This window comes from Panthera pardus, unplaced genomic scaffold, assembly GCF_024362965.1.
Source record: "Panthera pardus isolate Hobbes unplaced genomic scaffold, ASM2436296v1 HiC_scaffold_15, whole genome shotgun sequence".
Taxonomy (NCBI): Eukaryota; Metazoa; Chordata; class Mammalia; order Carnivora; family Felidae; genus Panthera; species Panthera pardus.
Genome location: NW_026526710.1, coordinates 78594390 through 78612452, shown reverse-complemented (window position 1 = coordinate 78612452; position 18063 = coordinate 78594390). Strand labels below are relative to the sequence as shown.

Here is an 18063-nt window from a genome sequence, read left to right as displayed (position 1 = left end):
TAGCAATCAGTTATAAACAAGTACATAAATAAACAACCGAAAAGTCTCCCGATTCTTTAAAACTCAATAGGAAAACAAAACAAAACAAAACATTTTATTCATACAAGAAACAGCTATAAAAATCCCTAAAATAAACTTTATGGAGGCTTGAGGAAATGGGGAAAATATTTTATTGGATGATAAAATTTAATACAAAGGTACATAGGTTAGTCTCAAAATGATACATGTAGCAGTAAAGCAATTATAAGACAATTGTGAAAAATTTTAGGTAAAAATGATGCCACCACACCCACTAGAATGGCCACAAACCACCAACACCAAATTCACAAGGATTTGGAGCAATAGGAATTGTCATTTCTTGGTAGTGGGAATGCAACATGGTACCGCCACTTTGGAAGACAGCTTGCGGTTTCTTGCCAACTAAATATACTCTTATCATACGATCGTCAGTCACACTTCTTGGTATTTATGCAAAAGACTTGTAAACTTATATCCACTCAAAAATCTGTACACAGATGTTTATAGCAGTTTTATTCCTAGTCGCCAAAACTCGGAAGCAACCAAGATGTCCTTCAGTAGGTGACGGATAACTGGTGTTACATACAGACATAGAATACCATTCAGTTCCGCAAAGAAACAGGCTATCAAGCCATGAAAAGATACAGAGGAAATTCAAATACATATTAATAGGTCAAAGATGCCAATAGTTGCCATACAATGATAAGGGAAGCATCATTAATTATAATTTATATTATGAAATATATTAATGAGGTGTGAGGAAAAGAATCAGTTCACCAGCATTATGTAAATTACTATGTCTTTTTTTATAAAGTAAGATATCATGAAATAGTAAACATTGTTCTGTTTGGGTAGAAATTTTACATGTGGAGTTTTCTATCATTCTGTTACTTGATCTGCGATTTTCCCCCCTTGATTCCAACAGGTACTGCTTTTCTATCAGAAATTATGCATTTATAATCTAAAGGTAGTTTTATTTGACTTCTGTATTGAGAAGCTTGAAGAGAAGCTTTAGGTACTCATAAGAGATCTAATATTAACCAAAAAGAAATATTCACGATCCAAACATGCATCTGGGTGCTCCAGGTGAGAAAACTTCAAAAAACTTTTTTAAAAAGTTGAATCAAGGGAGTTTGCCAAAGCAATAATATCAACAGGGAAAAAATTCACCATTACTTCCGGTTTTAATGAGCACATCTCATCCATAAAATAGGTATATTAGGTATAACAGAATTATAAGGGACATAATATGCACAGTGAATATTATGTTACATAAGTAAGATAATAGTTGAAGAGAACTAATGGTTTGTATCTGAGCAATATCATAGATTTAGGTAAATACCATGTTAGAATATGGCCAAGAAACCAATACGTAGGTGGGAATTAAAGATATCATAAAGTGTTATTCAAGGGTACTTGGATTAGAAACAAACAAACAGCAGTGGAGTTCATGAAAATTGAGTTCTTGACACTCAAAGATAGACTTGCGACTTCATTTTATCACTGATGTTAATTAAGTGCCGATTACTCTGCTCATTCCCATTAAGCATAGGTTTCCTCAGTTACTGATTTATACCACCTGCAGCCTCAATCAAGCACTCCTCTGGCAGCTTGTTTTCTTTTTTAAATAAAATCAATTGTTTTTATACTGGAAATTGTTATTTACTATAGGGCCGGGAATAGAGCAAGACAAGTAATGCAGTCACCTTGGGCACAAAACTTTAGGGGTACCAAAAAACTGAGTACTCACCATAAAGGACATTTTAATTCAATTTTTTAAATGCTTCTTTATTTATTTTCAGAGAGAGAGAGAGAGAGCAGGGGAAGGCTAGAGGGGGAGAGAGAGAGAGAGAGAGAGAGAGAGAGAGAGAGAATCCCAAGCAGGCTCCGCACTGTCAGCGTAAAGCCTGACACGGGGCCTGATCCCACGAACCATGAGATCATACCTGAGCCAAAATCAAGAGTCGGACGCTTAACTGATTGAGCCAGCCAGGCACCCCTAATTCAGTTTTTTTTAAAAGATAAATCAATGCAAATTTCTATAATGAACAAAATATCAACGCTTTAAATAAACTATCAGCCATGTACATATAGTTCCGGATTTCTTCCCAGTTCCTTAAGGGAAACTGCTTTCACTCCTGTGGCTAAGGAAACATTGCCAAGAGAGGCACCCACTTATTTAGAAGAGCGTGTAGCAGAGGGTATGCGGGAACTTTAAAGTGCAAGCATATCTCCCCCGTGTGTGTGCTTGGCCGTCTCTAAGGGGATTTCTGTCAGCATCACAGTTGCACAGATCTGTGTTCTATTTTTATTGCATAATCAGGCCAATGGCAGGCTTCACAATGTCCCCACCTATATGTTCTCTAGCAAACTGATAAGTATATCAAGAAAGAGAGGTCAAAGTCTACGGGCACATTTTGCCTGTTTGCATACTCATGGATTAATATTATGTCTAACAGTTTACAACAGCTTAGAGAAAATTAACAATGATCTCCTCGAAACATCAAATCCATCACATGAAGGAAGAGTAGTCATGAGAAGTGGTTTGCCATAACAAGGGTTAACTATAGCTAACCCCATGTGGTAACTCACGGGGAAAGTACCCTGAGCTTTATTATTAAAACTGACATGACTCTAATTTTCAATCTAATTTTTACCCAATATCTAATTAATTGAAATCAATCTAATAAAATATTTAGAAATGGGTACATTTTTTAAATATATGCTGATAATTCTTAAATTACTTTCATGATCTATTATTTAAAATTAGTGATAATTCACTTTTTGCCTTCTCTGGATGCCCAACTTGTCTAGGAGAGAGTTAAAATATTTAGTGTAACACATTCCAATGATTGAGCTTTTAAAGTATGAGAAAATACTCTGAAGACTAAGTTAAATCTCTCTTTACATTATCTGTATTTTTTTTTAAATTTTCTATTTCATGGGTGCTTCCATTATTTTGAGAAATATTTACGTGTTAAAAAAAACCTTTTGTTAAATAAGATAAATTTCAATCTTTCTCTCAATTTTTTCAATGGTCTCCAGAATCTCACTTTCAGGTTTCTGTCACTGATCGGATATAAAACGACAGTTAATTCTACCAAAAATTATTGATGGAGTAGTTGAAGATATGTTAAGTGACCTAATGGACACAGAAAAACGATATGCCTTTAAATTATTACATGATACTCAGTGGCTTTTTTCTTGGTAGAATCCCAAAGGTATTCTAAGACTTTTGAGAGGAAAACCTGTCATGAACGAAACAGGTGGGCAAATTGTATAACTTCATAATTCATGTGAAACCTAATTTTGTTAAACAAAAGTGTTATGACAAATGGTTCGGTTCAACCTGTGAGGAAATGCCAGGTAGAGCCTGTCTTGCTCTATCCCCTTAAATCATATTTTCATCTTACAAAGGTAATAGAACTGGACCTTGGTTATTTATATTTCCTACTTGTTCCTGCTTTTATATAAATCTCTATCCTGTTCTGTCTCTTGTTTGTGATTCTTCCCATAAACTGAAGGTGATACTTTTGAAATATTTCTTTCATTTCCTGGGAACTCGAGCATGAGTTCTCTTCTGGGATTCCCCAGTTTGGACAACTTCAGTGTGTGTGAACAACTCGGGTTCACACTTTGGCGCAACAGTAGAAAGTCACTGAAGTAGTTATATTTGAAATCGCCTCAGTCAATGGGAGGTACAGGTCTTTTTGGTTTGGGGGTGATCCTTGCCTGTACCTATGGAACTGTATAGTTATACGTATTCTTTTTTTAATTTATTTAAAAAAAATTTTAATGCTTTGCTTTTTTTTTTTTTTTTTTTTTTTTTTGAGAGAGACACAGACAGAATGCGAGTGGGTTAGGGACAGACAGAGAGGCAGACACAGAATCGGAAGCAGGCTCCAGACTCTGAGCTGTCAGCACAGAGCCTGATGCAGGGCTCGAACTCACGGACAGTGAGATCATGACCTGAGCCGAAGTCGGACGCTCAACCGACTGAGCCACCCAGGGGCCCGTAGTTATACGTGTTCTTTTTTTTTTTTTTTTAATTTTTTTTTTTAACAATTATTTATTTTTGAGACAGAGAGAGACAGAGCATGAACAGGGGAGGGGCAGAGAGAGAGGGAGACACAGAATCTGAAACAGGCTCCAGGCTCTGAGCTGTCAGCCCAGAGCCCGACGCGGGGCTCGAACTCACAGATCGTGAGATCATGACCTGAGCCGAAGTCGGACGCTTAACCGACCAAGCCACCCAGGCGCCCCTATACGTGTTCTTTAAATGGCAATGAAAGTGTGGGAAATGTTAACTAATATTCAGTTTAAAAATCTTTACACCTCTGAAACACTAGAATCTAGGAGGGATACTCCTTCAGAAAGTTACCCTTGAGGTTTTCTTCATTGGTTTAGAAGTTGTGGAACTTTGGTAACTGTGTTGCTGGTAAGCGATTTAAGAATTCATGATCCTGGCCTAGGACTGGGAATGTTATGTCATTGTCTTCTTCCTCAGTGAAGCGGCTCTCTATAGTGTCTAAAGAAGTCTGGACACATGAAGTTCCTCATGAAGTTGTAAACTTCAAGTCTATCAATCCCACTGAGTTCTGTCAGAAGACAGGTTTTCCTTCTCAGACAGTTTCTCTGTCACACGGTGGAGACAAGAGATGGTGTCGAGGAAAATGACAACAGTTTTGGTGTCTTGGATGATGAGAAGATTGTCCAGTGGCTCCAATACTCCGGAGTGAGCACGCTAGGTCAACTGGTCCGCAGTGCCCCACAGTGAAGGTAGCCTCTTTTGGGACTTTAAATTCTCCATTTTTTAGCAGAGCCACCAAGGGAAGGAGACTGTTGCAGGCTGGATGTGCCAGCAGGGCCCCACAGCGATGGAGCTCAGGTCCCAGGCTTGCCTGCTCTGGAAGGAGGCCTTGGGGCACACCATCGCAAGCTGGGGGCAGCACATTCAGCATGCCTGAGCCATGGCCACCTGGGTTTGCGGACCCATTCTAGTGACAGTGTTCCCGCAGTGTGGAGAGAGGGGGTCAAGACATCGAGCTCTGAGCTGTTCATTAGCTGACCAACCCGGGCAGGATCCTGTACCAAATACTTGGCCAAAGGACTCATTGTAGCCATTGGTGAGGAAGGACAGGGACCAGCAGGTGTCCAAGAGAATGTTGCTGTCATGGTTGTGAAGGAGATGGAAGAGGACGGGCCACATTTGCTTTAGTGCATTTTCAAAAGGGTTTATGTTCTTACTTTGACACAGGGTGGACAAAACCTGTGTAATTTTCCACAGAAACATGACTGATGTGATTGGTGAAACCAGGGTCAGCAAATGAGGGATGACATTGCTTGAGATGATGTCTCTGAACTCTGGGTGGTTTCTTGCTGTGTAACCAAAAACCCACCCTGTGTGTTCACACACAGCCCTGTGGAAGGAAGACAGGAGCTCAGTCAAAGATGAGACAGATAGCGTCCTTCCACAATGGCTCGGGTCTTCTCTGAAGTCCTTAAAGCAATGTTGGTCAGAGTCCAGATTACCTCTGCCTGGGAGCAGGGGTACAGGGATGACTTTAGGAACTCGACCAGCCTAGGAAAGAGCTCTCCTTCAACAGTCTGTTTTAGAGGAGGTTCCTTGTCCCGGGACAGCATTTTCTTAGCTTCCTGAGTGGACTGGAAATGTAAGTCTGGATCTGAGGCATACACACCATTGATTACTTCATGCGGGATGAGGCTGACTGGCTTGGATGGCTCTTCAGAAGCTGGGTCAGGGGAGAGATTGTTGATGTTCCATCTGTTTAGGGCCTGTTCACCTTTCTCAGCCATCTTCAGGCTAACAGCCATTGGCTATTGCCATCTGATAGATGCATCTTCGCTCCAGTACTTTAATTTTCTTGGCCTCTCTTCTGGAGCTTCTTTTTTAATTTTTTTATAGCTTATTTATTTTGAGAGCGAGAGAGAGAGGGCATGAGCAGGGGAAGAACAGAGATAGAGAGAGAGAGAGAGAGAGAGAGAGAGAGAGAGAGAGAGGCAATCCCAAACAGGTTCTGCATTGTCAGCATGGAGCCCGATGACTTGAACTCACAAATGGCGAGATCATGACCGAGCCTAAACCAAAATTCGATGCTTAACCAACTGAACCACCCATGCGCCTCTCTCCTGGAGCATTTAAACTCAGCGTATTGATAGGAAGAAGTAACCACCTGGCAGGAAGCCACTGTGATTGATGAAACAGAAAGAAAGCAATATTCAAAGCCCCAAACCCAAGTTCCAATTTGTGACTGAATAGAAGGTAGAATTCAATATCATCCACAGTGTTATTTAACTTTCCTAGTTGTCAGTTCTTTCGCTGATAGATTAGTGGTATTACCTGACTCTCCCAAAGTTTAAGGCTATTTTGCAAGAAGGAAATTACTGATGCATTAAAAAACTTTAAAAATTCATAATTCCTATTAACATTCCTCAGGGAATGCAAGGCATTTTCATTGTTATGGCAGCAAAAATTCTTTGAACTAAGTATACTAAGGGTGAATCACTCTAGTTAAAAAAAGTATACTTTTATAGTGATATTTTTGAGTGTCTCAGAAGTCTGTCAAGGGCTGTACTTGGGGACTCAGTATTTACACTTTCACTTATGTATACACATTCTCTCGTCTCCCATAAAATATTGATTAAGCATTTATATTCATTGAGTAAAGTAATACATAATTCTAACACATAGTATTGATTTTCAAAAAGATCATAATTTACACATGAGATTGTATGGTCAGTCGTTATGCAGCCAATGACATTTTTCTAAATTTAGTGCAACAAATATATGAATGATTGCTCAGCTACTCCAGTTAGTAATCTCTCCTCCCTGTTTTCTCCAAGAACACCCGTGTCTCATAATTCTAGAAGAGCTATGATTTTATGCTCTACTTGGTATTTGAGCATTTGATCAATACTAAGGATATTTCAGAGCATATGGGAAAAGCCAAACGGTAAAAAACATGCACAGAAAAGTCTTCTCAGCAGAAAAGTGGACTCTGAAGATAAAAAGCCAGAGGAGAATGAACAATGGCAGAAAGTTATTTAGTTTCATGTTGGGTTAAAGCTTGTTCACAAGAGAATGGACTATACGTAGATAATCAACAAAGTGGAATCTCCATAGACACAGAAAAGTGAGGGATGCATTCCTGTGCATCAGGAAAGGAAAGGAAACCGGTAGGTAAAAATGCCCATGTAAAGAATTGTTGACAGGAAAGAGAAGTCACCGTTGAGGTGATTTGCAGTGAGGTGGAGAATATCTGAAAAGAGCACACGTGTTTTAAATCCACCCAAAGGGAGAATGGGAGAGAGGCTGGCTAGAAAACATGGCAGGACTGGCAAAGCCCTAAAGGTTAACGTGAAATTGCTGCTTCTGTATGTATAGAGGGACTGTGCTGTCTGGTTTGTGGTTTTTCTTCACTAAAACTCAGTGTCTACGAAGCTATTGCCTAGTGGTATGCACGCAAGGGCCGTGCACACGACATTAGGTCATGAGATTTGGTGTAGGCCATTCATTTAACCTTGGGAAGAAAGAATGGGATGTTCTGAGAGCCCCTGCTGGGAGGGCTCGAGGTGGCTGTGAAAGGTCTCTACCAGGACTGTCCTTTATGGAAAAGCAGGCTACCCTTGAAGACAACGGTACCAGAGGCAGAGGAGTCTGGAGAAGAGTGTAGAAGAAAAATTACTAAGCCTAAGCACTGTAGAGTTCAGGAATGTGCTATCACGTGAATGAACTATTTTTTTTTTCTATTGTGCGTAAGGGGCATTTTTAATCACGTGTATGTATTCAAAGAAAAGATTAAACAGTTACCTTGAAAAAAATGACACAAACCCTAATCATATTATTTATTAACTTTGCAAATATAGCTACTAAAGAGTTAATTAAGAAGAAAAAAGAAAACCTCACCAAGGTTACAAAGCAAGCAGTTATAATAGTAAACAGGAAATCAGTCTATAATCACTCTTTATTAACTGTAGGCTTTTGTGCTGAACAGAAATTAAAAGTTTTTAAAATTATTTTTAGAGCAATTTTATCACTGGAAGTCTTTTGTTGACATTTAACTTATCCTTTCAAACCGTAAAATTATTTACAAACCCAAAGTTAAAGACATATTATGTAGTCAGAATTGTCCTTTTCCAATGTCACTCAGTTTTCACAATGAGCTGTGGAAGGAGATCTTGCTTTGTCTCAAAGGGATTTTTCTGACATTAAAAAAACTGGCATTTTTTATCAGTTTCAGTGTCGTTTTTCCATAACAGCTGTTTCAAGAAATATCAACTGAGTTCACATGAAGTATTTTGCCTTCTAGATTCCAAAACTACTAGGAGGCTCTTTCTCTATCAGGGTCCTTGACTGTGAAAATATGAACTGGGGCCAGTCCTCTAAGAAAATGAATGGTGCCCTAAGAATCAGAGCCAATATCCTCATCCTGGTTCTATTATTGAGAAACAAACAAAGAAACAAACAACTACATCCAAGCCAGATAAAAGCATAACATTCCAAAGGCTAACAGTATTTTACCATACACACATAGCATACACAGCCTTACATAGCAATAGAAACACTATCCCCAGGTTCCTGGATTCTGATGGGGCCTGCCTTTGGGCATATGTTACCCCCTCCATTTGTTTTGAAATCCTAATCCTTGATGATCTTTTGCCAAGAAGTCTGCTTTTGAATCAACTCAAGCCGACCAGAAGAACAGTTTTCCAAAGTCCGTAAAGTACAAAGGAAGTATGTATTTACACAAGGAATGAGATTCAAAGATTCTAGTACGTCAATTGGAGCGAATTGCCCACCTCACTGAGGCACCCTGTCAATAATCAGTACAGTATAACATACCCAATTATGATCTAGATTCCCATAATCTGAGCACGGCCTTCACAGATACAAAATATTTTTTATCTGGTCAGAAACCCAAAAGCAAAACAAGTTAGGAAACTTGGTTCCAAGAATTCCAGAGCAAACATGCTTTCCAATTACAGAACTACAGTTTCTTTCTTTCTTTTTTCTTTAAAAATATAGTTGACATATTATATTAGTTTCAGGTGTACAACATAGGGTTTCGACAATTATATACATTACAAAATGCTCACCACGGTAAGTGTAGTTACCATCTGTTACCAGACAAAGCCATTACATTATTGTTGACTCTATGCTATACTTTTCATCCTCCCGACTTATTTATCCTATAAAAATATGACTTCTTAAGCTCTTCTTGATTACTCTTAAAGTGCGAATAAATCTAACAAGTGTTTAAAACGCTTCAGAAAATATAGCCACTCTTTTAATACCAGCAAAAACGCAAATAAAATATCTATTTTTATACAAAGGAAATAGTGACCCCAAGGTTCTCATATTGGTTGGATTTTTGTGATGTTGTCAGTTAAATGTATTAAGATGTCAGGGTAATTATAGGCCATCTAGGAGTGAGTCAATTCACTGCAATTTTATTTAGTCTTCACATTTTAAAACCCTTGAAATAAAATGCAAAATGTCTATTTTATATATGTCATCAATCAGGGAAATAAATACATAATAGACTAATTGACCTCTAATAATTTACCTTTTCTGATTACCTGATCCTCAAGATTCGGAGTGTTTGTTCTTCCAGAAGTGCATCTCCTGCTGGGACAGTAATTTACCACATTATACTCTAATTTATATAATGTCAAAAAGATTAGCTGCTACCAAATCTGTAACAATAACGCAGCAGAATTTTCGAAGCATCTCGTGGCAATGACTATTTTGGCAGAAATTTCCTACCAGTTGTGGAAGGAGAAGGCATTTGACTTTCATGGGGTCACTCTTGGTTTTCAAGGAAGATTTGCATTATTGATAAAGACACACAGAAACACATGTACACACACACTGAGCAAAATCAGTTGGAGAATGGTTGCTTCATTAGAAAACACTAAAGCTGTTTAATTTTGATTATGTTATTATTACCACTACAATTTGAGACAATCTGAGTGAACCAAACCTTCAGGCAGCATTAAGAGCCCACCTTACAGATATTAGTAACACCCACTTAAAAATGGGAAGGACACCTAACTGAAGGCTTGTGCAACATTATCTGCAGAGCTAAGAAGGGGTATGTTTAAAGTGTTTAATTCCCTCAAAGTGACCTTTTTGGAATTATCTTTCTGGAGAAGTGAGCAGTGGGTTGCCTTTTAAGTGTAAGTCGTGTAAATTGCACCAACCTTGACCACAGCTGCTTTTCAAGAATTGGAGAAATCTGCTCTGCTTACGTGCCCCTTGTCAGTTAGTCTCTGCTTAAAATAGGGTGCTGTCAGTATCGTTTCCAGAGGGAGGGGATTTTTTTTCAGGGTTTGAAATACATATAGCACATTTACATATATACGAGTGTACATCTAGACTTTATTTTGTTTGAAAAACATTTGTTTATTTATTGAGATAGAGAGGGAGGGGGGGAGCGCCTAAGTGAGGGAGGGCCAGAGAGGAGGAGAGACAGAATCCCAAGAAGGTTTTGCACCATCAGCATGGAGCCTAGTGCAGGGCTTGAATTCACCAACCGCGAGATCATGACCTGAGCTGAGATCAAGAGTCGGATGTCCAACTGACTGAGCCACCCAGGCTCCCCTATACTATACTTTAATAAGTATTTTGACTGCCATTTCATCATACAGAAACCATAGACTTTCACATTTTCTCTAGTCTACATTCCCTGGGAGAGCTTGAGGTCTCTGCATTTCAGAGTTCAAAGGCACTGAAGGGCCTGGTGAATTCAATTCTAATGGTTTAGATCTTATTTCTACACACAAAGAGATGAGGTTTAATGTATATATTTGCTTCCATGGCATTAAGTATTACAAGACCATTGAGATTGCAAAAATCAAAATGAGAGTCTTATAAGAATGATTTTTGTCTAATCTTTCATATATATTTGAGGTCTTGAATCTTCTAAATATGCTATTAGTTCTCTGCCAATTTTCTTGCCAATACTACTTGCCTCTGGATTGCTCCACAAAGTTCTACTCATATTATTGACGTTCAATTATTACAGATGTATCCAGGAAGTCCGGTCAAAAACTGTGCAAGGGAATGTGAAATAAAATGTTGAGCCAAACAGCCACCGTCCTTGCCCTCATGGAATAAACACTTCCCGTCCGTCATCCCAATTGCTTATGCTTGTCTTTCTTTTACTACATAGGTAGGCTAGTGAGTTTCTTCTTTTTTTAAAGATATACTATGTTCATATATCAGAAAAGTCAATGTTTTTAAGATGCCAATTATCCATAAATTAATCTGTGGTTTAAACACAATCTACATCAAATTCCAGGTGGATTTTTTTGCTAATAATTACAAGTTCTACCTAAGCTCCAAAAGGCTTAAAGAGTTCTAGACTCAACAAATGTGTGGGACACCTGATTTTCTCTCTCTCTCTCTCTCTCTCTCTCTCTCTCTCTCTCTCTCTCCCTCCATATATATATATTTTTGAATGAAATTTTTAATATTTAAATCCAGGTTAGTTAACATATAGTGTAATAATGATTTCAGGAATAGAATTTAGTGATTCATCACTTACATATAACCCCCAGTTCTCATCCCAACAAGTGACCTCCTTAATGCCCATCACCCATGTAGCCCATCCCTCTACCCAACATCCCACCAGCAACCCTCAATTTGTTCTCCGTACTGAAAAGAATCTTATGGTTTGTCTCCCTCTCTGTTTTTATCTTATTTTTGCTTCCCTTCCCCTATGTTCAGCTGTTTTGTTTCTTAAATTCCACATATGAGTGAAATCATATGATATTTGTCTTTCTTTGACCGACTTATTTCACTTAGCATAACACACTCTAGTTCCATCCATGTTGTTGCAAAGGGTAAGATTTCATTCTTTTTGATCATCTAGTAATATTCCATTGTGTATGTGTATGTATATGTATATACATACACAATGGAATGATTTTCTTCTTTCCTGAATCTTTCATAAGGATTCACATAATGATTTCCTTCTTCCCTGAATTTTTCATAAGGATTCTTGAGAATCGAAATATCCAAGAGTTTAGCATGAATCTTTTTTGAAGATGAATCTACAAAACTACCTACTTGTTGAACCATTCCGCCCTTCCAAATCTCAGACCTTTTCTCTGCATCTGGAAATCATATCATTTTGGCAGCCCAGCTTCCTTGTCTCCATGTACTTCAACAGGTTTGGCTATGTATGGCTTGGCTCCAAAATGGACAAAGGTTTGAGGACTTTACCAGGTCCTGTCCTAACAATCATGTAAATCAACTGAATTATATTTGCATCATTGTTATTAATGAAATAATGACAAATATACATTAATACACAGTAAGTTAATATTTCTGTTGTGATACTGTGAGTTTGCTTCTGTACCAACCAGAACGCATCTTCTAAGACTGTGAGAGCAAATGCCCTGCACTGTGTTACTGCAGATCTCTCACACTCACTGGAGAAGAGCTACATCAAAGATCATACAGCAGCTAGAAGTAAACGCCAAGAGAAGAGACAGGGAACTAGGGTTAGGATTCTCATTTACCACTCTGGCAACCAAGATGAAAGAGGAAAATGGGAGGAAGCAGGAAAATGGAAGTATTGCAGAAAAATTAAGAAAGTTAGTTATGCACACATCTTATTTTGTTCATAAGAATCGACTTTTCTTTCTCAGACCTAGAGAGACACAAAAGACAATTACACTTTTTTGTTTTGCATTTGGCTTCAGTAAACATCTTTCTAGAAGACCATCTCTGTTAACGTCTTCTGCACTGATGGATAAAACATTGCAAAAAGTGTGAATCACTTAAACTCAAGCTTGGCTAACTTTTATACTTACATTTTTTAATGGTACATGTGCTTCTCAAATAATATGCATCAAGGTGGCATGTTTCTTGTAACAATGGAAAAATCTATGGAGACAGGAAGAAAGATGGGGTAAAGAGATTAGATGTATAATTTTTTTAATTAGGCAAACTATAAAAAATCATAGTAAAATAATGACATTGAGAAATACGAAAATTGCTACAAATATGTTCTGAACACATTTCTTTGAAGGAATAGTTCTTAATACCCTAATACCAGATGATATTTGGAGTTTTTTTCTTAATAATTCTATGTCAATTACTTCTAGTACACACACATTTCAGAGGCTTCACATAGAAAGCTTCTTTACCTGTTACCCAGACTCACCCAGTAAGCAGAACTGACTCCTAAGGTTTTTTATATATGTATGTGTGTATATATATATATATATATATATATATATATATATATATGCAGCACTGTGAAATCTTTGTCACAATTGAGTTAACTAACATATTCATTATCTCACATGATTAATATTTTAGCACATTTACAATATACAATATAGGATTAACTAGAGTCATATTGTCATACTTTAGATCTCTAGAAATTATTTATCCTGCATAACTGAAATATTGTAACTTTTGATGAACATCTCCCATTTCCCTCTTCCCCCAGCCTCTGGCAATGCCCTTCTACTTTCTACTACTATGAATTTGACTACTTTACAGTCCACACTTAAGTGAGATAACGCACAGTATGTGTCTTTCTTTGTCTGGCTCATTTCACTTAACATAATTTCCACTAGTTTCAACTATGCTGTTGCAAATGGTAAAATGTCTTTCTTTTTATGGCTGAGTAATATTCCATAATAATATATAATAGATATCTCTCTCTCTCTCTCTCTCTCTAGAGAGAGAGAGAGAGAGAGATATGTATCTCACATTTCCTTCATCCATTCATCTGTCAGTGGATACTTAGGTTGTGTCCATGTTTTGTCTATTGTTAATAATGCTGTAATAAACATGGGGATGCATATATCTCTTCCAGATGCTAATTTCACTGTCTTTGGATATATACCCAGAAGCAGAATGGCTGGATCTTATGGTAATTCAATTCTAAACTTTTAAGGGAACCTCCGTATGGTTTTCCATAATGGCCATATCAATTTACATTACCACCAACAGTGCACCAACACTTAGCTTTTAACTTTTTGATAATAGTCATTTTAACAGGTGTGAGATGATAGCTCATTGTGGTTTTGATTTGCATTTCCCTGCTGATTAGTGATGTTGAGCACCTTTTCATGTACCAGATGGCCATTTGTGTGTCATCTTTTGAGAAATGTCTATTCAAGTCCTTTGTACATTTTTTAAATTGGTGTTATTAGTTTTTAGCTATTGAGCTGTGTAGGTTCCTTATATATTTTGGATATTAACCCTTATAAGATGTACAACAGGCAAAGATTTCCTACTGTTCCATAGGTTACCTTTCACCCTGCTGGTTGTGTTCTTGCTGTGCAGAACCCCTTTTAATGGGATGCGATCCCATCTATCAATTTTTGTTTTGTTGCCTGTACTTTTCAGTTGCATCCTCACCAGACCAACTTCAAGAAGCTTTTGTCCTGTTTTCTTCTATAGATCTATGGTTTCAGCTTTATATTTAAGTCTTTAATTCATTTAGAACTAATTTTTGTATAGTGTGTGAGATTAAACCCATAAGTGTTTCTCCCGTGGTGATAGATTCACCTTTACTCTTCACTTTCTTTTGTCCTCATTTCCTTTTTTCCTCTCTTAAAGGCATCCATATAAGAATAAGTAAATGACTTTTTTGTTGTAATTTTTAGAGAAATGTTAGTTAACAATCATAGTTACTTGACATATAGTTATGAAAACTTGGATATTATTTTATCACTCCTGTCCAGTACTGTCCAAGATACTTACATCTTGGGGACAACGGTGGAGCTCTGATCAAACTTGGGGAATGACCTCAGGTTATGACTTATTTATTCCTCTTTTTTTTTTTTTTTTTTTAGTAAGAATTGTTTTCCTAGTGACCCTGTGCAATCTCAGGTTTTCCTTCGTTGACTAGTAAAACCTGTATAACCATCTAGTTTATAATTATGACTAATTGCTATTTCCTGAGATTTTAAAGGTTATATATATATATATATTTTTTTTTAAATAGGCTCAAGACAGTTTGACCTTAATAATCACAGTATAGGTGGAATGAAATATCTACAGATTTGTTGGAAATACTTTTGGTCATTGGATAAGAGGGGTATAGCCCATAAGATATCATAAATATCCTTGTATCTTTCATGTTTTTCAAAAATAGTGGTGCACGGCTTCCTGCTGTGAATGAGGTGGTAAGAATTAAGATAGGCACTTCAGAAATATAATAAGGTTTAGAATAATGTACTAAAAGCTGACCATAGATGAGTAAAATTGGTAAGGAAGAAGAAGTATAAGACAAAGAGTAAATAACACTCAAATAAAGAGAGGAGATGTATAAATGTTCATAGAAATTCTTTACATGCTAGTCACAAATAATATTCATATAGGAATATTTACATAAAAATATGTATTTGTTCTGTACTTTTAAAAATTGGGTTGTTTATAAAAGTTAACCATATATTAATAAAATATGTGAATTAGATATATATGATATATATGCATATACCTTTATACTATAAAGTATATTTATATAGTATATATATTATATAGTATATTTTGCATATATAGTATATATTACATTAGAGTATATAATATTTAACAAATTATATTAAATTTTCAAGTAAAAGTGAACATAATAAAGTGCATTAATATTTAGAAAGCAATTCCAAATATTTAAAAATTATTCAATTCTCACAATTGTCCTTTTATGGACACATATCCAGCTTGATGTAAGGATTATGTTTCTGGCACAAAATAAAAATACCCATCAGGTGCTAAAATACAGGATTCATGAGGTATTGCACAAATGAAAAAATCTTCAAAATCTTCAAAATGAGCTGCACATTACTAGTAAATGGTATTTTGGGGATGACTGAAACATAAAAGAGGGCCTGACCTCATAAACGTCCCAGTGCCTTGGAATTCTCCGATTCTTTAATTATCAGAATAAAACACTCTCTTTTCGTGGCCCCTTGGCTTTGCATCAATGTGTAAGTGTTAAAATCACTAATTCCATTATATGCCAGATGGTACTCAGGGGATCATTTCCTAATTAACCTGACTCTTCCATGACATTCATTCATTTTTGGTTTTACTGACATTTTATCAGCTAAAACACACTTTATATTTAAATAGCTTATCAGCTGCCTTTTAGGCAAACTGGTACATCCGGCATAATCTTTCTAACTTATAATGAAGGACCAATACATTTTTTGTAGTTTCATTTCAACCCACATAATTGCGGCAATGGGAAGATGAACATTCTACATGTCTCAAGGTTTTATAGCCTCAAATCTAGAGGACTTAGGTCACTAGTTCTGAATATTTTATATGTAAAACAAATTAAAATTACCGAGTGTTGAAATTATAACTTTTATAATCACAAGTATAGTTTAATTCCAGAGAAATCTAACAGTGAATAAGGGATATGAATCTGTCAAAAAGAAATCAACTCCTTCCTAGAAGACAGTATGGTATATGTGATCATAGCCTTCACGTACTGTATGGCCTGGATCAAGTTACAAAGACTCCTTAAATCTTAAGGTTTTTGGTGTTGTGTTTTGTTTGGTTTGTGTTTTGTTTTGTTTTGCCTCAGCAAAAGGAAAGAGTATAATCATAGTACTTAGTACCTAATCCCACTGCTGAGAGTATTACTGAACATAATGCAGTTAAAACATTTAGTACAGTGTTGGATACAACAGCAATTACTTAATAAACATTACCTGTTAAATGTCCCAATAAAACAATATAGAATCTTGCCTTTGGTCTAGTTCTAAAGATAGGATTGTCCTCAAGTAGTGGTACGAAGCTAGATCACCCCTAAGGTGGCTTATTTGGAAATCGGCCATCAGAACCTCCCCAGTGTGTGCCATACTCTGACAGAGATGACCTTGAAAGATTGCGAGAGAGCAGAAGTGAGTGTTTCTTCATCACTAGGAGGAAGATTTGCCACCAGGCGCCTACCAGCTCTGAAGCTAGCTCCCACCTCCCTGAATATTTTCTTAGAACCACACAAGACCGCTTTGACCGTACGCAGGAATTTTTGGCGTTGTCCTCTGTAATACCTACTGTCTGAAAGTATAGCTCCCCATGAGGAACATCAGGAGAATGATGTGTGGCCATTGCACGTGAATGTTTACTAAGGGGGAAGAGAAGGGATTTTGAAGTCACATCTGAAGCTCCCATTAAAGACTTAGGTACCTATTTAAGGATTGTGGACTCTGTGGGCCTAACTACAGAATTTTAGAAAAAAATATTAATTAGAGATTTATACCCATGTAGGATATCTGTTTCAAGCAAATCTCACACTGTATTTCCTTAAAAATGTCATGCTTACAGAGTGCCATTTATAACAAAGAAATGTATATTCGACTGGGAGTTTGAAATCAGTTATTAAAGGTTATAATTAACAATCTACAAAGAACTAACTCTCCTTTCTGCACTGTGAGAACAGACAGATGATGTATTAGAAATTCCCAGGCTTATAGATAGAAAGTAATTATTCACCTGAACTCATTTATTTCAGAGTGGTGCCATTTCTCTAAATATAGTTCAGTTTCACATCTGCACCTCGACATTGTAATTTAGCAGCCATCAAAGTATTATAAATGCAAGGGTTTTTTCATTTGATTTAGAAATGATTTTAGGTTATTTTTAGGGAATGTAGACAAAGGAAAAGTGAGCCATGTACGAACCATGGAACATTCATAAGGATGTTACAGAAGCTCTGTTGAACTTTGACTAAAATATTAGCTCATTCACTGCCAAATATTGATCAATCGATTAAATTAGTTATTACTCAGTGAGAAATACAAAATAGATATTTTTTGTAAAAAAAGAAATGTTCTAGTTTATGAATGAAATTCAACACGCTTCTATGAATATGAGCTATTATGCTAGCACTGTCCGTATGAATATGAACGAGACATAGACCCATCACCGTGGTACGGTGTAGAGGGTAGAGACTTCAAAGTCAGGAAAAAAAAATTGATTAGTTACTCTATTCTGTGGTCTAGAGGTTTAATCTATTTATGTTGAATTTCTCAGTCTGTAAAACACAG

General features: G+C 36.8%; 1 pseudogene; it reads right to left on the bottom strand.

The window, feature by feature from the left end:
* Positions 1-4521: 4521 nt before the first annotated feature.
* LOC109256847 (importin subunit alpha-8-like) lies at positions 4522-17125 on the bottom strand (annotated as a pseudogene).
* Between the last annotated feature and the right edge of the window lie 938 nt (positions 17126-18063).